The sequence below is a fragment of the Corapipo altera genome, unplaced genomic scaffold (genome assembly GCF_003945725.1).
Source record: "Corapipo altera isolate COAL_440 unplaced genomic scaffold, ASM394572v1 51, whole genome shotgun sequence".
In the NCBI taxonomy this organism is placed as follows: Eukaryota; Metazoa; Chordata; class Aves; order Passeriformes; family Pipridae; genus Corapipo; species Corapipo altera.
Window position 1 is genome coordinate 6468023 of NW_020884892.1, and position 23518 is coordinate 6491540.

A 23518-nucleotide genomic window follows, 5' to 3' on the forward strand; every position below is an offset into this window, starting at 1 on the left:
TGCCCACAGAGGTAAGAAGGAAGCCTGTAGAAAGCACGGGGCTGCTCAGCCTGATGCTCCCTCCCCACCTCCCCATCCAGGCATCCTTGTACACACTCATCACCCCATGAAGCCACTTTAAAGAAGCAAAAATGTCTGAAACAGGAGACAGCTCAAACAGATTTTTATCACCACATCCTGCACATACCAAGCGAAATCAGAAAGGCAAAGGCGGAGGTGCAGTCCACAAAATAAATAAGCCCTTAAGCCTCACAGTGAAAGAGTCGGCATCTTGGCTGGGGAGGGGCTGGGGTGGGGAGTGGCATCTGAGGAAGAGCTCATTAACATCGGGAAGATCAGTGAAACTATCAATGAAACAAAGCAGGTCACATTGCGCCGCAGGAGAGCAGAGGTGAGAGGTGGGAGGAGCCCGGCCATCTGCGCCTACAGCTGCGATGGGACACATGGTAAGGTCCAAATCATAGCAAAAAAAAAAATTAACTTCATTAAAAGCTCTGGTCGGATGTAAGCCCCGGCTGGGTGTTTTTACACTCCTCTGCAGCAGAATCAGGGCAGGACAGGCAGAGCGATAGCATCGCACTCAGCATCGTCAGGCTGGCTATGAAGGGTCGTGAATCCAGTTCCAAGATAAGGGATTGTCACCGCTTAAGCACCTACCCCTTGAGCTGCAGCAATCGGTTGGATTTACGTATTGCTATTGCACCAAGCATGAGGAATAGCACAGCCTAAAAGCCCTTCCAGGTGTGTTTTAACTAACCAGTCTAATGTGCTACCTGTTAGGGCAGCAACTCAGCAGGCTCTGCTCCCCAGTGCTCCTCACACTGCCTTCATCAAAGACGGTTTTAAGCTGCTATACACACACCTATACGTGGGATCAGCACTGATTTAGCTGGGCTACTGCAAAACCTGGCAGAAGCAGGGACCTCACAAGTGCCAGAGGACTCAGCTCGACACCCAGACAGCATCGACACAGTGCACCCCTTCCTGTCCTGTATCTCCTGGCCTCTGGGCTCTGCCTCTTTTTGCCTCTTTGCAAGGTCCTCAGGTTTGACAAAGTTATCTTGTCCTGTTTGGCCAAATTGCTGTTTCTCAGGATTGATCAACTTGTGTCATGCAAATTACCCAGGGAGGAGGTAAACCAAAAAAGGGGTATTCAGATGGTTCCTTTTATGTTTCGCAGATTATTTGCATCCGTATTCTCTGCCTTTAGGGTAACTCTCAGTTGACTGAACACCTGCTTTTAGCTGCCGGGAAGCACATAACAAACCTCCTTCTCCACCCACCCTCAATTCACACCCCTTCCAAGTATTTCACTGGTGTCACTGAGACTTGCAAAACTCTCTTCAGGCAGGCTGCTCATTTCATCTTGGTCAAGATTGAAATGACCATATTCTTCTGCTTGCCATGTCCCAGAATCCCAAAGCGTCCCAGCAAACCAAACTGAAGGAAAGCAGAGAGCCTCACACCAGGTCATGGGCTTGGTGGCTTCACATCTCTGAGCCCTGAATGTTCTTGCTGACATCCAATTTGTCAGCCCAGCACAAAGATGCTTCAAAAAAAGGAGTGATGGAAAATGAAAGACAAATGGAGTGAACTTCATTGTGGAAAAGCCAGACAGACATCCAGCAGCCAAGTAAAACTGAGGCTCTTGCCTGGAAACCACTGATACTGCAAAAAGCATCCATCCTGCTCAGCCCTGGGATTTTCTGATACATAGCTCATCCTTAACATTAATTCTCTGCAGCTCCAAAGAATCAGTTTATTCCTGTGATGTCTTAGAATCCATATTTGCTATAAATCTTAAGAATTTGCTCTCTGGACAGAGAATTGAGGCACGGCCTGAGAGCAAAGAGACCAGCAGCAGAAGCAAGCATCAAACCCAAGGGCACCATGAGTCCCTGTAACATCTTCTGGTCCCCAAAGTGGACAGACGGAAGGCACAAGATGCATCTGTCCCCCACATGCACTTGTCTGGTGCTCAAGTAAAGGGCAGTGACCACACAATTTCACTGCCACAGCGTTTCTCTTGCTGTAAAAGGAAAAATTCCTCCCTCCAGGTCAATGAAAATACTCCAGTGTCTAGTAATACAGAAAATCTAACAGTAAATTTCAGAAGAAACTCTAAATATATAAGAACAACACACACACATTCCCTTTGCCCACTTAACAAGAGAGATGTACTACCGTAAATTATATTTCTTCCTTGACTTAAAGTGACAACCTTGACAATGGACCATCAACACCAATCCCTCTTTCTGAACAGGCTGCCCTCTGAAAACATATTGAGGGCATCAGCAGAAGCAAAAGAATACCTAAAATCTTCCAGAGTTGCCTCTGCTTAGGTACAACAGCTTGTACCTCTAAATCTCAATGAGTGTAGATATTTATCCTCACTGTAGGATGAATTAGCCAGTGCAGGATGAGCACTCTGCAAACACAATCAGAAAACGATGTTTCCATCCCTCAAAAAAACCAGGAGGTGAAGCAGGAGGAGGTGGCCCAGCAAAGGTAGGTAGGTAGGTATCTGTGGGGGGATTTCCCCTGGTTGGAAGATGTAGTGATGTGCACAAAAGCTCTGGAGGGAGTTTCTAATCAAGAGAGACCTGACATGCAGGTCCCAGTTCTTCACAGTACACCACCTACAGGCTGCTGCACCTTAACTGAGTTACCAGGATGTGGATACTCCCGCTACAGGTATCAGGCTCCCATTGGGAGATGGCAAGTATTGTTCCAAACCTTCCTGTGGCTGAAAAGCCACAAGCCACATCACTCAAAAAGCCAGAGACCAGAGCAGCTCCAGGGCTGGTTCCCAGGAGGTTCTAGTGCAGCCCAAGCAGCCTCACTGGGTCTTAGTGCAGCAGCTCCTGGGGCTGGAATCATTTCCTGAGGCTGGAATCATCTTTCTGGTTCCCACTGGGACTGCAACAGCCAGTGTGAGATGACCCAGTTGGACTGAAACCTCCTCGGCAATCATACCCTATCCTTCAGGAATGTACTTATGCTGCCAGTGTATAAACGCTGAGAGCAGGCTCAGACAAGTGGCTCACAGATTTAAGCTGTGTCCAAACCTTGAAGAAAATTTAAGGGCAGCTTAGGAGAGGCCAAGCTTTTATCCAGTGGGTTTGGACCCCCCAAGCCACAAGCAAGCACCTTGAACTCCAGTCCTCCCACACAGGGTACAGACATGACACATGCCTTGCAGACCCTACATCCAAACAAGCTGTCTTGGCTATGCTGACAGTGCAGAGAAACAGGTACTGTAGGGAATGATTCATCCCATTCAGATGCCTACAGCAGGTCAGGGTCAGGCACTTCCTAAAAATATCCATTTCCCTCCAGCGACTGTAAAAGGAGGCTGAAGGGGGAATGGATCAATAGTGAGTAATGGCAGGAGAGCTCTCTAAATCTAGAGGGGCAAAGTCCCCTGCTGTGAAGCCTAAATACAGCCAGAAACAAGGTCTGTGTGATGCACAGACCTCAACATATTCCAGGTAGTTTCCAGCCCTTCTGAAACTCCAAGCACATCAGCAGCTTACAATCCTCCCATCTGCCCTGAAGAGGCAAAATACAGGGAAACCTGTACCAGAAGTGAAATCTGGAGGATCAATAGAAGAGGTCTCACAGAAAGGGTTCAGGGAAGATCAGGGGAGAGCTTGTATCTCCAAGTTTATGAGTGCTGAAAGACATCACCACTCACCTCATTTCCCAGGAAACCCTGGCAGGATCTGACCTCCCTTCCACTCGCTCCTCCCTTCTCCTTTTTGTAGTCAACCGAGACCTATATGACATTGCAACAAAAGAAATGTCAGCAAGCCCAACTTTGTCCCTTCCCTCCAACCAAAAAGCGTCAGCTTTCTTAGTTTTTCAATATGAAGCTGCACTGGAAAGCAATTATATACAAATTTCATCTTATATATCTATTTAAATATTTATATATCTATTTAATGTATATTACCTTTTTAAATATATATACACATATATAAATTGCAGCTGCAAAAGGACAGGCATCAGTGATAGAGCCCCTACAAACTGTCCTGTGTTAGACACCCATGATGACCCAGAAATGTAACATCAAAATGAGGTTCTCCTGAGATGTCCACCATCAGCTCTAAAGCAATCCCTTAAACACTTCTAAGGAGTAATGGGAGGAGACACAGCCAGGAATGCCAGGGAGCCTGGGATGACAAGAAATGTCTTGTGGTGCATGCCTGGGGCTGGCCCAGAGCTATGAGGAAAAGGGATGGAGGCAGTGGGCTCCTGCTCCATGACCCAGAGCATCCCACCATCATCATGGAGAGGCTGTGGGCTTTTCCTCGTGATGACCTCCAGACATTGCTGACACCCACCCCATAGTACAGCCTGAGGATCACACAGGATCACACAGGACAGCCAGACGGACATCAGGCTGTTGTTCAGGTCCCCAGCACTCTGATGGGTAGTGGGCTTTGCAGACTGTTTTCTCCCACCATCTAGGTCCCCATTTTCTTCTCAGGCCACAGAGCCCTCATCAGTACGGCCATAAATCACACATCCATATAGCAAACAGCTATACGTCCCACAGCCTGCTGGCGGTATGAGCTTGAGGCAGAGCAGGGAAGGGGACCTTTATTACCATCAGAATCGCCTCATCACTCAGCCTACTTAACCCAGCCACATTTGCACTGCTAAATTTGGGAGAGTATGAGAAGCATTCCCTCATAACAGGAGGTGGGGGAGGGACAAGCAGGCTACTGGCCTCTTTTAACTCCCTGCCAAGTATTCTGTAATTCAAAGTCCACGTCAGGAAAGCCACCCCAGGCTACACAGCAATGGCCCAGACCCAGCAAACCCAGAGATCTGTCGCCTTAACCCTTTCATTTCAAGAAAATGATAGTCAGGCTTTCGGAAACAACTCCCACTGAAATAATGGGTTTCCAGGAGGTATGTGGGGGGAATTCTGGGCATGAAAGGAGGGGCTCAACTTCAGACAGCCGAGTTTGAAGACCCTGCCCTGAAGGAATGCAGTGCTCAGCCTGGTACCTGCTAGCAGCAATCCTTACCTTCACACTGATTTAAGAAGCTGTGAATGACTATTTTTGGGTGCAAAATAGATGAACAACTCAGGAAAGACAGCATCAATACCTGCAGCAAGAAGGGGTCACCACCCCTGTCAGCACCCAGAAGCACTACCCTGACCTGCAGCAAGGGACACAAAAACAGTTATCACCAGGCTTTGCTTCTGAGCTTGTAGAAGCAAATTAAACCTCCCTCCTTGTTGCTGGCAGGTACAGGAAGGAAATGCATGTTACAGAAACCTTTCTGGGCCCGCTTTTCATAACCATCATCAGCACCTGCACCCTCATGCAGATGCCCAAAGAAATCTGCCCCTGGAAACCCAACCTGTGGAACATCTTGGGGGGGGGGGCTGATCACACCCAACAAATAAACACTTTAGTTAAACCCAGAGGGTGCCAAGTGTGGTGGTGTATGCGGTGAGCCTGAAATCTTCCCCAGCACCCACACTGAGACATTCGAGGGAGCTTTTGAGGAATCCAGGCATGAGCCTGGGTTAAGTAGCCGTGGAGCTACAGCTGCTCCCCTGAGACCTTTCCCAAGCAATTCACACACACCCCAAAAAAAAACCTAGGCTTGTTTTCAGTAAAAGTGGGCATCAAACGTTCTGACATCAAGAAGGATGATTAAAGACAGCTGAGTTGCAGGAAAGATTAAAAGAACTAAATATGCCCAACCTGGCTAAGCAATGAGTAAGAGGAGACGTGATAAAAGACTCCAGGCATTTGAATGAAGGGAGTGGCATGGCATTAAAGGACTGAATAAAATATCTTTCTGAGAAATGGATCCATCAACGATCTCTCAAGAGATAAGGTACAAGCCTCATTTTTTAGGCATTTATAAAACCGGTCGCCAGAACTGAGGTTTTTGAGGAGAAATCCACATGGCCCCAAATGGAGCACGCACCAAAGCTTTACCAAAGCTTTTCATCTCCAGCACGGGGTGCTGCAAGCAAGTCCATGAGGGAGTACAGGAAACTTGGGAAGGGGCAAGGGTTTCATACCACCTCACCCAAGAAACAGATATGCTTTCTCACTGTAAAATTAAAAAAAATATATATATTTGATTTTCACTTATTTTTGATTCAGCAGCCCTAATCCATAATGTTTCAGGTCTAGAGAAAAAAAAAAAGGAAAAAAAAAAGAAGAAAATAACCACTAATCAATTCAAAACAAACAGGTCTGGGGATCTTACAAGTAGCAGACTCTCTTTTCCCCAATAATTAAAGTTTCATGGCATGGTATCAAGGAAGCAAGAGCCTGGATAGAGGTGAGCAGTGGTGCTCCTGGTGGCTGCCACCCTTGCAGCTCTCTGGACAAAGTCAGACCCACCATACACATGGGCAAGGTGATAAAATCCTGGAAAGATTTTCAATACCTGGCGCTGCTGAGATGATACCCCTCAGTGAAAGTACCTTCTGACCCTCTGAAACACAGGGACCTGATGCACTTTATGAAGATCAGAAGTGAGCCCTAAGGCCTGAGAAAACCACCCAGGAGGAGAGAGAAACCTGTTATGCTGGCTTTGCCCCCAAAAGCCATGTAATGCACATACCTACCTAAATACCAACTCTGTGAAGCCAAAGCAGTGGATTCTGTGTAATTTCACATGATGTCCACCCATGTAAGGGCCTTCTGAACATCAACACAGACAGAGGGGTGCACCCAAGGGAAGGAGCTTGACCTGGCCAAAACTATTTATTGAATACAGACATATGCATGGTGAGGCTTCTACCAGCATCAGCTTATCAGTTCATCTGATGTGCCCGGGGGTTGCAGTTAATCCCCCAATGTTCTTTCAAGTGCTTCTGCCTCCATATTGTTGATCCAACTCAGCCACCTGATATGATTTACAAAACTCAGTGGTATCCCAGATTTGGGTACCTGGGAGACTCCTTCATCCTCAGCTGGAAAAGGCCAGCTGTCAGTGGTTTAATTGCAAATCACAGTTAAATTCACACAATGGCCATGTATACTGTCCCAGCTGCCCCTGGCTCCCCCGAGCTGGTGAGCCTTCTAAGAGGAAACTAGGTAGGAAAAAAACACAAAAGGTGAGCAATTTTCTTCTAATTAATTCCCTAAACCAGTTCAGTGGGGCTCAGGCAAGTACTAGAAATCTTTCTCCTTTTGGCATGACCGAGATCAGCTGAACTGCAACACGTGACCTCAATCCAAGGCAACCTTTGTTCCCAAGACTAAGAGAGTGGATCTTTTTAATTTTATTTTTCCCCTTTCCCACAGCAACCTCTTAAGTCTGCAACTGCCCTTCTCCATAGGAACAGGAGATCCACCGTTAACTGACCAGTGAGTTTTACTGCAGAGTTGAAACAGGATGTTCACAGAGGATTTTATTGTATTTTTTTTAATAAGTGGAGCATTTTAGTAGGCAGTGAATCTTCTTGCTTTATGCTTGCTTGTCTCTTTGGGAGGCTGAAGTACAAAACCAGGCTGCCAGGTTCATTTTATATATTGAAGAGACATGATTCTGCTCTACCCAATTATAAAAAGACAACATAAAAAGACCCGTTCAAAGTGGAGGAAACTGTGTTCTTACAATTTAGGATGAAAAGGGAAAATTAAAACTTCTAAAATAGATTATTATACCTTCTATCAAATCTTCTTCTTCCCACAGAATCAGCTGCTTCCATCACTTCAGCAACACTGATGCTGGAGATTACCTGGCCTAGGGTATCACTGTCACAAAGAATTAAGGGTTTGCAGGTTCTATTTGGCCAACTCCCTCCTTTTCTTTTGATGGTAATTTTGGGTATCCCTGCTCAGGCCATGACTGTAGTTTTACTCTGCTCTCAAACCCTTTCAGACTGACAGCCAGACCTGGCAGCCCTCACAGCTAGTGAGGCAGAAGGGCACAGCCCCTCTCTGACCCACAACTCATCCTTCCAGGAATGACTTTTGGGATCAGAAGGAAATGTAAAATTTTGACTCATGCAATTCTCACTACAGGGAATAAAGGTTATTTTGTCCCCATTCAGACAGTTAAAAAGAAACAACTCTCTCAAAACCACAGAATAGTTTCTACTACTCAGAACAGTGGGTTGGGATAATTCATGTGTAAAAAAAAATGATGGAGAAAGCTCTCTCAAGGATGAGCCCCAGGAGGGAGGTGTGTGCTGGGAAGCAGCCAGTTCCTCGTGTCCTTCCCAAGAAAAGCATTTTCTCATCCTGACACACGCATTTTGGTACATCCACTCCCACTCAGCAGAGCCTTTGGCGGCATCCATTTTCCCTGGATATTTTACAAATGCTTATCCAGAGCCTCCCATTCTCACATGACAATAACAGTTATTCTATTTTCAGTTTAGATTTGAAAAAGGTGCCAGAGAGAAATGAGCATGTTTCAGGTTTCAGGAAGACGGGCACCTCTGCCGGCAGCCGCTCCTTTGCTGCAGGATAGGGGATGCACTTGCCCTACGCACTAAGCTCTCGGAGAGGGAATGAGGCAGCATGTAAGTGCCCGGACTGCTGCTGGTAGTCTGGAAAGAGTTACTGCTGGGCTCAGAGGATTTCTGCCTTTCCAACAAGCTGGCCGGGGTGAAGAATGCAAGTGACGAAGCAGCATCCTGCAGGGAATGAGGGGAAAGCATTAAAAAAAAAAGAAAAAAGTTACAGAACTCCACCTCTTTGGCTGAAGTTCAGGATGACTACACTTTTACTGTAAGTGTTTGGTAACTCAGAGTCACATAACCCTCTCTGCCCACTTGGGGCCACAAGATGCAGATTACAAGCTACAAGAAATGCTTCACACACACACACACACACACACGCCTGGCTGAATCTCTGTCCAAGGGAGGACAAAAAACCTTTAACAAATTAAGCTGCGTTTCCCATTTAAGTAGAGCCTGATCACTATTTATTTAACAATTTTCAAGTGTTAGTTTAGCCTTCCTGGTTTGCGTGTGTTGAGAGACTGTTCCTGGGACAGGAGCCAAAGTTGCTTAGAGCGACCTGGCAGCTGGAGAGGGAGGGAAAAGCAGGATGGAAGAGATGAGGAAGAAGATGCCAGGGGAAGGCTTCACTGTGGGGATGGTCACTGGTGGCCCCCAGCCACAGAGCTGGAGGGGGGCAAATATAAAACTGGGGACAACAATGGGGTAAAAGAGCTGGGGTGGAGAGCTGTGTGTGCTTCATCACCTTTCGGTGGTTGTTGATGTTCCTCACTTTCAGCACAACAATGCCTTGCTGTGAGCAAGGGATATGAGCAGGTGAAAGCAAAGCTATGGCAGTGCTGCACACAGCAGTATCCACTCGAGGAGGAAGCCACAGAGCTCTCTGTTCGCACCACCCAGAAGTGTTGATCCTGCCTGAGAGATGCTCTCACAGGAGAATCGACCAGAGGATGGAAGACCCACTTGGGCTCAAATGCTGCTCAAAATGTCCTGCAGTACCAACCACCCTGAGACAAATTCATCAAGAGAAAAAAAACAACATTAAACATCTCACCATGGGTATCAGACAAGTCCCAGTCTGAGGTCCTGCATCTTACTGCTCCTGCCATCACTATACTTCCAGGTCAGCCTCCAAGAACAATTTATGGATCAGGCAGGCAGAGGTGAGACAGACGGTGATGAAACAGGATGGATGCTGTTCCCAAATGAGCAGCTTTCCTGTCTGAATCAGGGGAAACCCACCTGCTACCAACTGATGGGGGCTGTGAAACACAGAGCTTGGACCACCACTAGCCCCTTCCACCTCCACACTCCCAATGTAAACCTTCTATAGGTTAATGCAAGATGCTCTTTCACCCGTATTGAAGCACACTGAAGCACTTTTAACTGCCAGATTTCCCCAAGGAGCTTGAGGGCTCCTCAGCCGTGGTGGCTCTTCCTCAGGCTCACATAGCCCACCACCACTGCTGCTATTGGCCCAGACTGGTCAGCAGTGAAACCTTGATGGCTTTTCTCCATCCACAATGCAGGCGGAGGGCAGAGTGAGAGGGAAACCTGGGGACCCACTGACACTCAATTACTCTTCCAACACATCCCTCTTTCCATTAGAGGTGGGTGGGTAGAAGGACGGATGCAGATGTGGAGTCCCCTCTGGAACAAGCATAGGCAGACTCTTCCACGTGGCTTTTCAAGTCCAAGCAGAGAGATGAAGAGTGCACATGCCAGTGGGAGCCCTGCTACAACACTGTGGTGGGTTGGCTCTGGCTGGATGCCAGGTGCCCCCCTAAAGCCACTCTGTCACTCCCCTCCTCAACTAGGGAGAAGAGAAAATAGAACAAAAGGCTCGTGGGTGCAGATAAGGACAGAGGGAGATCACTCATCAGTTACTGTCATGGGCAAAACAGACTCGACTTGGAGAAAATAGCTTAATTTTTTTACCAGTCAAATCAGAGTAGGATAATGAGAAATTAATATCAAATCTTAAAACACCTTCTCCTTACCTCTCCCTTCTTCACGAGCTCAACTTCACTCCCTATTTTCTCCCCCTCCTCCCCACCAGTGGCACAGGGAGACATGGAATGTGGGCTGCAGTTAGTTCATCACACGTGTCCCTGACACTCCTTCCTCCCCAGGGGGAGGACTCCTCACACTCCTCCTCAGCTCCATCATGGGGTCCCTTCCACAGGACACAGTTCTCCACAAACTTCTTCAACATGAGTCCTTCCCCACAGGCTACAGTTCTTCACACACTGCTCCAGCATGGGTCCGTTCCACAAGGTGCAGTACTTCAGGAACAGACTGTTCCACTGTGTGTCCACAGGGTCACAAGTCCTGCAGGCAAACTTGTCCATGGATCAATTTACCAGTTTCTCATGCTGTCATATAAAAGCTGTGAATGTTGCTAAAAATGCGGACCACTTAAAAAGCAAAGGTATTCAGAGAAGATACGAAGTGATACCTTTGCATGAAGTACTAGTCCCATGAAGTCACCAAAGCCAAGATTCCATCCTTACATGTAATTACACTCACTGCTGTTATTAAAATAGCAGATCTGTTCCTTCTAGGGACTTCTATACAGGAAGTTAGTTGCTATTGTTTGTCTTCCTTAAAAACACTTTAAAAATCCTTTTTGCCAATGTCTTTGCAGTGCTCCCTTTTACCAAACTTTCCTCTGAAGTCCAGCAGTTGCTGGGCTCTGCATTTCCCCATTTAGAGCTGATGCTGTTGAGTCACCTGTACAGCACCATGGGATTTCAGGAGTGCAGCTTGGAGCCTTCAGCATCACCCAAACCACCCACTGCATTTTGGAGAAGGTGGGTTTTCCATGTGCCCAAAAGACACATCCCTGAGATGCCACTACAACTTGACTCATCCTAATGAAGAGCTCTGCAGCTCTACTATTAGCAGTCCTGCCACACCAGCCCTGCCACCAGCTTGCTATCCATCAAGCTTCATGTGGTGGTCACTGCTTTATTTAGTGATATTACATGGTACATAGGAACTGTCTGGGGATTTGATTTCTTCCCAGTGTAATCCCCAGCCTGTTAGCCTTGATAAGGCAATGAATAGCAAACTGCTTGTTCTCTTCTTCACTTTATCCGTAGTCTTTTTAAGACAAATTACCATGATTCTTTTATTTTTTAAGCAATCTAGATTAACACAAGTCAAGATTCAGTGCCAGCACATCACACAGATCACAAGCAAGCATGGAAAGCATGTGTTTGTTGTTTTTTTTTTCAGGGGAATTTTAGCATCAACAAGACTAGAACTGAAGCCTGGATCTTCCTAGTAAGGCTTGCATCTACATCCTGTGCATACTGCAGACACCAGTGCTGTGCTCTGTGCTGTTCAGGGATGCAGCAAGTCAAGGGAACCCTGCAAACCACAGGGGAAAGCTCTGCAGCCTACAAAAAATGGACCAGGCGTATCCAGTAGGTCTGCCTATCTGTGATCTTCCTCTTCAAGGCACTTCTATATCCTCCAGTGATTTTAAAACCCAGCACACGGTTTCAGCTTTGATGCTCTGCGTTCTCATTATCAACCGACTAACATCAGAATATCCTTTCTTCTTGCAGTAAAAACCCTTTTTTCCCCAGGGGGTAGAGCTGGTAGGACAGAACAGACAAGGCATTTACCATTTCATCATAAACATAAGTATCAGCTTGAATCACTAAGGCTTGCACAGCTCCAGCACATTCCCATCAGCTGCAAACACCAGCCCAGTAACATCCCCATCAGGTGGCATTTGCAGGGGTATTTGGTTTAGCATCCACAGAGGAGGAAATCATCAGCTTACATCGCAGCAGTGACCAATTTGTGGTCAGCTGAACTACTCCCATGAGCCAAAAAACTAAGTGCATTGCAGTAATGTCAGAAATTTGGATTCAGAGCATGTTGAGACACTCAACCTCAGCAGGACTGACAGGGGCAGAAGCCATGCCAAAATCTGGATGCAAGGACTGCAGGAATGCTGGGCCAGGAGGGACATCAAACAGCCACCCAGCCCTGAACCCTCTCTTGGCTTGTCTTTGTGATGTTCTCCAAGGCAACATGGGCAGAGCCTTGCCAAGAGCAAGCAGGACTCAGCCACAGTTCCAAGCAACAAGCACCATTTGCCCTCACCATCCGGGGAGGGCTGCTGTGCTTCTAACAAAGAGGTTTCTAATGACTTTTGGGCCAGCTCCAGCATCACTCATTCTCCTTCCCCCCCACCACCAGGAGCTGGAACCTACACTTTGAGAAATGCCAGCCTACCCCGCTGCTATCAGGCATGGTAGAGATGATGCACTGGATGACGGTGTCCAGGGAAGCACTTCTCTGTATGCAATTTTAGTACTGTCAATGGACACGGAGTGACATCGTGTGCTGCACTCTTCACATCAACTTCCTGAATGTCTCAAATCTGCTGTGTTCCCTTCAAGTCTCAACTCTACCACGTGCTCAACCTCTAGCTCCTTTCCTTGCCCTCCTTCCTCCTGCATGCCACGTGTTATCCATGCAGACTTGCATAGCCATACTCTGAAATAAATCTGGAGATACTCTTCAGCTTTTTCTATACTAAGACAAGTTCCTTGTCCCAGCTCACAGTGTGGACACACAAATTGTGGCTACACAACTGACCACACGATCAGCTGCAGCACAGTCAACAGCAGGAAAGTGAAGATATCTGGCCCCAAAACTACTGCTGAAGACAGCATCCCATCAAACCATGGCCTGACACCTGTGGGCTGCTGTTTTTCCCCTATGTTTTAACATACGCAAATTTTCCAGCTATTCCTTATAAGTAAATTTTCCCAAACAGAAGCTTCATCTTCCCAAGCCGCCTGCTTTCATATTTAAAATAGAGGGGCTGAGACTGGAGGCTGTCTTTCAAATGAGGTTTTCTATGACAACGAAGTTTGAAGAGATGGAATTTACCTTTGCCATTTTTCTCTGGGCTCTTCAAGATCTGCCTTTCTTGTAACAGCATCTGACAATTCACAACCAGTTTGTGACTCACTGTAGCTCACGGATCCCCTTCTAGAGTTAACTTGCTCATTTTGAGAGTTACTACTCATTTTGGCTATGTGCATCCATTTTCCAAGAGTGCTTTGCACTTGTCTTTATTGAATTTATTTTTGTTGTCTTTACCTCTACCTGCAGCTCATTAAGGCAACTGTAAGAGTAGGTGTTATTATCTAAAGTATCTGTCATGTCCCTGGTTGCATTTCATCTTCTGCATCCTCTGCAGTCTACCATCTAATCTGCTACTGACCCTCAAAATGCCTTCCTGACCCAACAGAGAACTATTTCTTTTAGTTTTTTAAGTGCCCACTTATGGTGATGTCATCTTCAGCACATTTCCCGAGTTTGTTTACTGAGGTGTTGGGATTTCCTCGAGAACTACTCAACAGCTTTCAGCACTTTTTTTGGTAAAGTCACTAAAATGAGATTTGGTATGAGATCACCTAATAGTTCTGCAAGCTCTCCATCCTCCTCCTCCAGACCAGGAAGTACCACAGCTAAGAGCTGGCAACTCAAGACAATACCTCAAGTTACTTGAAATTTTCCTTCAAGTCAGATCAAGCAGATCATCCAGTCCACATTCAGGATTACCATCACCGTTTTTCAAGTCTCACCTACTCAGCTGTCTCTCCATTGCTGTTTCCTTTGGCTAAGCTAAGACTTCAGGGCTGCAGGTATATACAAAGAAAAGCCCATGCCCAAAGGGACTTGTTATTTTCATGATTTTTAAATCCCAAATATGATTTCCACTTGTGCTGGTTTCATCTGGAATAGAGTTAATTTTCTCCACAGTGGCTAGTATAGGGTTATGTTTTGGTTTTGTGCTGAACACAGGGCTGATAATATGGAGATGTTTTTGTTATTGCTGAGCAGTGCTTACACAGATCCAAGGCCTTTTCTGCTTTCCGTGCCGCCACGCTGGCAGGGAATTTGAGAATGCATGGGAGGTTGGAAGGAGACACAGGCAGGACAGGTGACCCAAACTGACCAAAGGGATATTCCATACCATATGAACCTACTCTGTATATAAAATGGGGGGAAGAAGAAGCAGGAAGGGAGGTTTGGAGTGATGGAATTTGTCTTCCCAACTGTTATGTGTGATGGGGTCCTGCTCTCCTGGAGGTGACTGAACACCTGCCTGCCCATGGGAAGTGTAAATTCTTTGTTTTTCCTTGTTTATATTCACGGCTTTGCTTCCCTTATTAAGCTGTCTTTATCTCAGCCCATGAGTTTTCTGGCTTTTGGTCGTGCTGCTAGGGGAATGAGCAAGTGGCTGTGTGGTTCTTGCCTGCTGGTTGGGGTTAAACCTCAACACACTTTGAAAAGAGAACATTTCATTTAACAGACACAGTGGCTCTGACAGGTACTGCAGGGTTTTGAAGGAAATTAAAAAAAAAAGGAAGCTAAGGGAGAAAGAAAAATAACACTTCCAGAGAGTTTTCCGAAGGAAATGACTAACCACTTGTTATTAAATGATAAATCACAGTCCTCAGGAAGTGGCATTGTCTGTGTCTATTTTTAATGAAAAAACACCACTGTCAATGGCCCAAAGGCTGAATGGGACATGTCTGTGGACAGTGGGAGTGTTCACTGGGAGCCATCATCTCATTCCTGCTATTCCTACCACTTATCAGCAAACAAAACAGGATGAAAAGAACATGGTCTAGGGAAAAAAAAAATGCACCCAGGCCAACAAACAGGGGCTACTGCTCTCCATGGATGGAAGACAGGAAGAAACAGCAATGACCAAGCAGAGGAACCAGATCCTGAGTATAATCTTAGGCTTTGCTTGTTTTCCATGTATGAGAGATACACAAAGCCACCAGGAAGCAAATCTGTGCTAATCCCAATGTCCCCATAGAGGTTTAGGTGACCTCCCATATGCACTAATACCCTCTGTGTCCCTAAGATGTGGACACATTGGGTACAAAGCCACATGAAACCTCTCAGATTCTTTTCCCTGGGGTCTGCCACCAAGACAAGACAGAAATTAGCCTCATTTTATGCTAATAAATGAGTCCCAGATTCCTGTGGAAAAGTGACTTGCCGACTGGGAGTAGGCACACAGTGTCAAGGGAAGGGAAGCAAAAAGCAGAGCTGGCTGGAGGGTCAGCTACAGGCACAGCCTCAAAACCAAATCAGAAGGACCACAAGCTCCCAGACACCCAGCCATCATGCAGCAAGCCTCCTTGCACACCACTTCTGGTATCTTGTGCCAAGCCCAACCAGCTCCCTAGTCCCAGACAAGCACTGCTGAGCCCAAGCCACAGGGTTCAGTTGCAGACCCATGTTTACCATGCTCTCAAGCCAACTCTGTCCCAAAACCACATACCCCCGCAAACTTTTCAAACTGCACCAGTAATGAGCAGGAACCTATGGCTGACATACTGAAATCCAATGCATTAGGCCTAATTTTACTGTGAGAGTGACCAACCTTGCTCAGGAAGATTGTGGAGCCTCCATCTGTGGAGATATGCAGGAACCATCTGGATGTGGTCCCTATAGGTCCCTTCCAGCTTCAACCATCCTGTGACTGTGTAATTGCAAAGCAATCCTGCATGTCAAATTAGCTTTCACTGACCTGGTGCAAAAAACCCTGTAATTATTCAACTTCTCAACTATTTCTGACATTCTTTCCATAGATGAGGTTGAAGCTTTTTTTCCCCCTTCCTTTTAATAGGAACTCAACCCCACAGTTCGCAGCAGATTATAAAACATGCACACACACATCACTCTTCCAAAACAGTGCCTGGAAGTGTTTGTTTGATTTTTTTTTTCATCCCACCCATAAACCACCACCCTGCTGGTCTCATTCATTGTGTGGCATTTTGCAACGATGCGTAAAAATGGTATTAATCATAGCTCTGAAAAAACACAAACTTCTCTGAGGTTTGAAGAAACCATTTGGAAGGAAAACTTCCAGGAGCCAGAGGGACTGACAGGGCTGGAGACTGAAGTCCTTGTTTTCAAAGGCCAAGTGTATCCCAATATATCCCTTGGACAGCTGCCCCAAGCCAAAGTTATAATACTTTATTCTTCAGCTCAAGTAGCAACAAGGAGATTTGGTACAAAATCAGGACAAACACCTAAAGAGAATGGGGCGGTTTAGCGGGCAAATGTGTTGTAAATTCAATGAGAGCCTTGAGCTCCAACTACAGCTTCGATGAGGGTGTCTGAAGCCTCAGCTGCCTCTCATCTCCAGGATACTGCACAGGTAAGGGCACCCATCCCTCACAGGCAGCACCTGAGGGCCATGCGCCTGCACTCACCGGTGGCATAGTGTTGCTTCAGCAACAGGCAGAAACACAGAGATCTGCAAAGGCTATGTCAAAAAGTAGAAATCATTATCATCTTTATGTTTTTGGGCCAAACACCACTGGAGAAAATTACCTTCTACATAAATCAAGCTCTTTGTCCACCTCCATAGATTCAGGGCTTCTTGTGGAAGGGGAGCTTCTGTCAGAGTTGGGAAAAACGTGAGGCTCTTTTTTAAGATAAATGTTTTAGCAGAGATTTGCCAAAGGCTTTAGAATCCCTCTGCTTTAGTGGTAGAACATTAATAATTTAAACATCTCCTTTTAAATCAGGAAGGGCACTAAAAGAAACTATTGAAAGAGAAAAAGCATCAAGCTTGCCACCACCTCCAACTAAAATACTGACATTTTCTCTCAAACCTCAAAAGTGGTTTCAGCAACCTGAAAATGAGAAACTTACCTTCTTCTTAAATGTCCTTCCCTCACATTTTCTCCTCTGCCATTAATCTTCCAGGTACACTGATCATTCTGGTACAGAAAGCCTCAGGATGCTACAATCAGGAGCAGCAGTGGCATGAGCAGTTGCAAAGCGTTTCATAGGGTATGCCAAACATTTTGTGTTTACTGTTATGCTATCAGGATAGGATAGGATAGGATAGGATAGGATAGGATAGGATAGGATAGGATAGGATAGGATAGGAAACAATATCTGGAAGAGACCTATAACCATCATCTACTGCGAATACTTTGTATTAGAAGAGCAAGGGGAGAGAGAAAGAAAATGATGATCAATCAATGATTGATCTTTATTCTTCTTTCTAACCAATAATCTCAGACTCTTGTTCATGGTGAAGTTCCCTGCTTATTCAAAGCACGTGTGCCTCTGCCAGTCTCTGCTACCAATACCACTTCTTATCAGCACGTTTAATTCTTTCCCATTCTTTTAAGAGCTCTGCAAAGTGAAAAAGAAAAGGATATCATCTTCACACTTAAGAAGCAAAAAAGGCTAGGTAGGTCTACCTCACTATTGAGGCTTTTGCAAGAGCAAGCAGCCCAAGACCTAGTGCTGTCTAAACAAGGTCTATCAGGGGACCCCAGCTCCTTCAGCAGCAGCCGGTCAGGGGGCAAGCCTCTGTACCAGTATCGAGGTGGTCAGATAAAAGCATACACTTGGAGACACATGCCCCTCTTCCATGCAGGTGTATGAACTTCAGATGACCAGTCCAAATTTGCAAAGATGTGTAGGGCCAGGGAACATCATCCATTTACTCCACACCACGGCTCCTCTTGGGCATCCAGCTCAATCAGCCAAGCTGAAGAAGACCTCTGCATCGATGTGAGTCCCCAGCACAACTGTGTAAGCTGTGGAAGAGTGCAACCTTATGTCTCTCTAAAGGTGCTTAAATACATCCTGTTCTTCAGGGGAAGGAAAAAAGGAGGATTAGCAATTCAAACCTACATGCCAGCAGATCAGTGATCGAGTGCCATCCTCCGATAGCTTTTCTAGACTGTCATGAACTTTAAACTTTTTTTTTGTCTCCTATTCCCAGCAGCTCCTAAACAGCGTGAGCTAAATATTTACAGAAGAGTCACTGTTTGTTTAAGTTTCAATCCATACTTGCTGAGGTCCAATATGCCCAGATCCCAAAATGACAGTTGATTACAGAAGAGCCTGAAAACACACCAGAGGGGATCCTGACGCTTACCAGACCTTTCATCTGGACACTTTCTCCAGTGGTTGTTTTGGGGAGCCTTTCCCAGCTTCTTTGAAAAGAAGAGGAACTGTAGCTCTTCCCAGCTAAGGTCCACATTTAATCAGATGCTTTGGCACAGCTCTGTGTCATTGCATTGGGGCAATGACACAGAGCACCAAGTTTTGGGGAGCTCCCACTGTGCTCCGGATCCAGCCCACTCCTCCCCAGCTTGCAGCGAGGCAGTTGGATTGCTGCTGGAAATGCAACCAAGGCACCCAAGCTGCTGCACAGTAGGCACTAAGGCACAGTGGGAAGACCCCAAACACCTGTGCCACAGGTGAGGCACAGCACAGTGTCACTCCAGCTCAACAAGTGCTATCCTGACCCATCTCTTCTGGACTCAGCAACAGCTTTTCCAATTTACCATAGTGTCCACTCCAGTGGAACAATAAAGTCCTCCCACGCCTTACAGAAGAACTGAGGATGCACAAACTTTTTGGCTAACTGAACAACCTGTCAGAAGTTGAAAAGACACCTGTACATGCTGATACACCACAGCCATAAGCTAGCCAAGTCCAACAAGTCATGCAGCAGAGGACAACAGCACCTTCTTATGTGTGGTGTTACACGGTTTCACGGGTAAGACAGGAAAAAATAAGACTGTGCTTCATTCCCTAAAGTCATGTGTGGGCCTTGTTAAAACCCTCTGGAGGCATCCATTTGGAGTGTAACTGGGTACTCATCACCACAAAGGAACACACAAGAGGCAAGGCTATCAAGCAGGCATATTGCTATGCCAACACATCCCAAATGAGCATCTCACCCCACAGACCTCAGTGTCCAGCTTTGCAAGCTTCTAGAGGAATAGCTAAGGCAGGGAAACAACACCCAAGCAAACACACTTCTCAGCATCTTCCCATGGCCACCCAAGGCTGGTAACTCCCTCTGTTTTTATGGTTTTGCGTACAAGTTCCTGTACAGAGAATAGAGCAGGTGCTTATTCACCTTAGATGCATGAGAGGTTGATTTCTTTGCTCAAGTCCAGCACTTCAAACACAGCACCTGCCTTGAATGGCCCCTTGGATGGCTGCATGTTGCTGAAGAACTCAAAACCCTCACCGACAGCTATTGCTGTGCTCATCCCATTAAGATCAACTCTTCATCAGCACTGCAGCAAGATGGGACTTGGTAACATTGCTCTGTCCTGGGGTTCTCCAGGAGATAGAAGGGCTTGTCCTCTCCTGCACAGGGTGTTTCAAGGCATTTAGCCCCAGTAAAATACAAAATATGGTTTCAAGCAAGAGGATGACTTTTGTCATCAGGTGGATCTCAAGGACAGGTCTGCACCATGCCATTCATTAGGAGTCTTGATATCCAGCCTGAAGGCCCTTGCTTGGATGAAGGACCTGATCATGCAAATGGCTGTGCCAATGCCACGCATGCACTCACAGCCCGTGCTCACCCTCACACGTATTTTCTGTCCTGGTGTGCCTGTGTGCACACACGTGGGAAAGTGCCTGATGAAGTCCTATGGACACGCTCATGTATACACTCATGGGAATATTAAGCAGTATAGAGGCCCACCACCAGCCAGCCATGCTGGCAGATGAGATTAAAGGAGACTGCAACATGGAGGCTGGAAATAATGAGAAGCACTTTCATCAGTAAAACTGCAATTTCCCAGTCAGTAACAGCCTTACATCTCTGTGGAACAAGCAAAACTACTTATTAGAGAGATGCCTTTAATGTGATCTGACTTTTAGAGAAAGGAGAGGAGCTGTCCTGGCTTTTCCATGTTTTATTTCTCCAACTCTCAGTGGAAAGACCCATTATTAGAAGTGCAGGCCTCACCACACACAGCACCATGGCTGGTGGGTCTACTGGAGCCAGCCACAACTGGGAGGCTGAAGGCATGAACTTACAACCAAGGAGCCTCCAAAACCACAGCTGGTCTCCTCCAGCATCATCCACACAATTAATGCCATGGGGTTTACTCTACTGATGCTTCATGGAAGAAAATTTTACTAGGGCATGGAAGAAAGTTTCCTATTTTAAATCACCTGATTCTAAAAAAGAAAAAATAAGGAAAAAAAAAAAAGAAGAAATACAGCCCCCCTCTTCCCCCTTTTACATAAATATTGGATCTGAGCGCTCTATGCTCTTAAGAAGTTAAAAATAGGAAATAATATCAAGTCTGTGTGCTGCATCTTTTATCAAAGCCTTTTATAAACATCAAAACCAGCTCTTCTGTGCTCTTTTATACTTTCCTGCTGTCACTCACAATTCATAAAAGGGGTCTACAGAGATACAAAGGGTAAGGCACTTTCCAGTACTGTCACAGAGAGTCTGGGACAAAAAAAACAGCTTTTCCTCAAAGCTCTGAAATATAAGAGCAATTTTATGATATAATGTCACTTTGAGCAAAAGAGATGAATTATAGATATTCAAAATATAATAACACTTTCATAAGTAAACAATGCCTTGCAGTGTCAAAGCTTTTCAGCAGCAGTGTCAAGCCTTTGCAGAAGGATCAACAGCACCATCACCAAACACCATCAGAAAGCAAACAGTGTGAGAACACACACGTGTTTAACCTAAAGGCAGAGTCTCTCTGGCCAAGCTGCTCTGAGTTCTCTGGAGACACACATCCAGATCCCCTCTATAAACAAAGAGAGGTAAGGAGATTAACAAGATGACCCAGAAACTCATTACACATAAACTTGACTTAGACTCTGCCATCTCTGTGAGACCTGTGATAAATCCAAACCTCCTCCCCACCTGAAAGATGAGCAGGCTTACACTCACCTATATCCAAGAGATATGAGCATTAATTAACTCTAACATTAAAAAAAACACATTTGAAAGATGATAGCTGCTAAAATATTCATGACTCTTACCCAGCCTGTTTATATAACTGGATATGGAGCAAATCCCCTATGCAAACCATGGCAAACCTGACAGCATCATTTAGCTGTTCAGCATCTTTTCCACAGAAGGCAAATTCCATAACTTGTGGTCACCACTATTTTTTTTTCCTGCCCTGCACATAAGAATTAGGAATTCGAAGGGAGGAAGTGATAAACCCTTGATAAAAAAAATTCCAGTGAACTGTCAGCATTATCCTAACCAAAAAAGAATTTCCTCCTTAGTCATCCACAGGCAGGGTAAGCCAGCTCCCCCGTGAATTACAGAAGAGCAGGGGAAAAGTGCTTATCTGGGAGATTACTTCTCTTCTAGTACTTCGGTATTTAATTTTTAAGCAGGGCGAGGGTCAAATGAAAACCACCTGACGGTGATGCAAATGTAGCCCTGGATAAAACTACACAGGGGCCCGAGAAGGAAGAGTTGCTCTTTGCAAAACAGCTTAATAAAAGCCAAGTGATGGTGCCAGTGGGGAGGATGATGGCAATTCAGTATTCGGATGCTGCCAGCCTGCAGGCAGGCACATCCACACTATGGAGGGGGCCAAGCTAAAAAGCAGCAAAAGCCCCTGTAGCCTTCAGGGAGCCAGGGCAGTGCAAGGGTCTCAGCATCACTCAGCACCCCAGTGAATGCCCCTAGCCAGGCAAACTGTGCTGAAGCTAGACCTCTCACCTGGATTGTGAAAAGAGATCCACCTTCCAGTGGCACTATGGCACAGGGCTGGAATGCAGCTGTGCCTCGTCCCCCAACTTGTCTACAATAATCTTTATAAAAATATATATAAGGTTTTTTTATTGCACACACTCAGGTCCCCTTTTTGCTGCTGGCAACTCAGGTCTCTAATCCAACCTCCTGGCTTTGATATTGCAAAGGTAAAAAAAAACCAGGAGGTAGAGCAATTATGGTACCCTGCAAAAGCAGAGCCAGTAAAACCATGGGATCCCCAAAACATTGCCAGGGAAAAACTAGGAGATCAGGTGAGAGGTTTGCTTCCAGCTCAAGAAACACCCTCAGAATAAAATACTGCCCAAAATGGCATTCTGTGTTTCTGAACTGGGCTCCACGCTGCAGAACCAAAGATTGGGCAGAATCTTTCTGAACTGGGCTCCACGCTGCAGAACCAGAAGATGTCCTCCCATGGTGGCAGGCTGGCCCCACGGCAGCCGTTCCTGCCCAGCAGTTATTGTCTGCTGTCCAAAGTCAGCAACCAGACCAGCTTGGAGATGATTAAATCTCAATTAGAAACTCTTCATATCATGTCCCGTTCACAGCTTTGGGACAGTGCAAATCCTGCCACCTTCACCAGGACCCCCTCCAAGGGCCTCTCGCAGCCCTGGGATGCCAGCCAGCTTTGGAGGCTTTACATTTTCATGGCATGAGACAAATTTCACTAAGAGTTCCTCAGTATTAATCCACATAATGCTGCTCAGTAGATGGGAGCCCAAGAAAACAGCCTGTCGACACCTTCGGCTCTGCAAGGAGCTCCTCAAAGCAGCGCACAGGAGTGGGAAGCCAAGCAGATACCTCTTGCTTTCCTGGCTTTTACGGCAGCATGTCTTGTGATAGTTCACTGCTTCTTTGCAACCTGAAGAGCACAGTAAATCAGCATACAGTTCAGTATTTACTGTGCAGATGCAGGCGCTCGTGGAAAAGTGAAGATCACACATTAAGAAAGATCTTCATTCTGAAAGTATGACTGTGATGCTTCAGTCAATATAAAATTCAGAGCAATATTTCAAAGTAACAAACAGATGATCTTTCAAGACATACTAGCAGGATTATTCCAGATCTTAAAAAATATATAAATATTTATTTACCTATAGAAACAAACAGAAATATGGCCTTGTGTATCCCCAGTTAGATGGCCTACAGTAAGGGCATAAAGTTTGAGTACAAATGGCATTAGTAAGTGCCCCAGTAGAGGGACAGCCCCTAAGAAAAGAAAATACATGCTGCAAAAGGGGTTAGGACAGGGAAAGAAAGGTCAAAGAGAAATTTTAGCATCAGCAGCTTCAGCATTTTCCCCAAGCAGAGGAAGATGCAAATCTCAAGATTCAGCTGTAAATATTTTAAAAGTGACAAATGGAGTTTTGGCAGCCAAGCTAAGAATCTTTAAAAGCACTTGCATTTGCTGTCCCCAACCCTTGCAAATCCTGCCTGCTGAAGTAGTCAGGGAGGGTGACCAC

General features: G+C 45.9%; 1 long non-coding RNA gene across 4 annotated transcripts in view; it reads right to left on the reverse strand.

Moving 5' to 3' along the window:
- The window catches only part of LOC113948164, a 136911-nt gene that overhangs the window by 71485 nt on the left and 41908 nt on the right, over positions 1-23518 (reverse strand). For all 4 annotated transcript variants that reach the window (XR_003528024.1, XR_003528022.1, XR_003528025.1 and 1 more), the window contains exon 3: positions 3698-3778. This is a non-coding gene — a long non-coding RNA (uncharacterized LOC113948164). The remainder of the gene's footprint in view (positions 1-3697; positions 3779-23518) is intronic.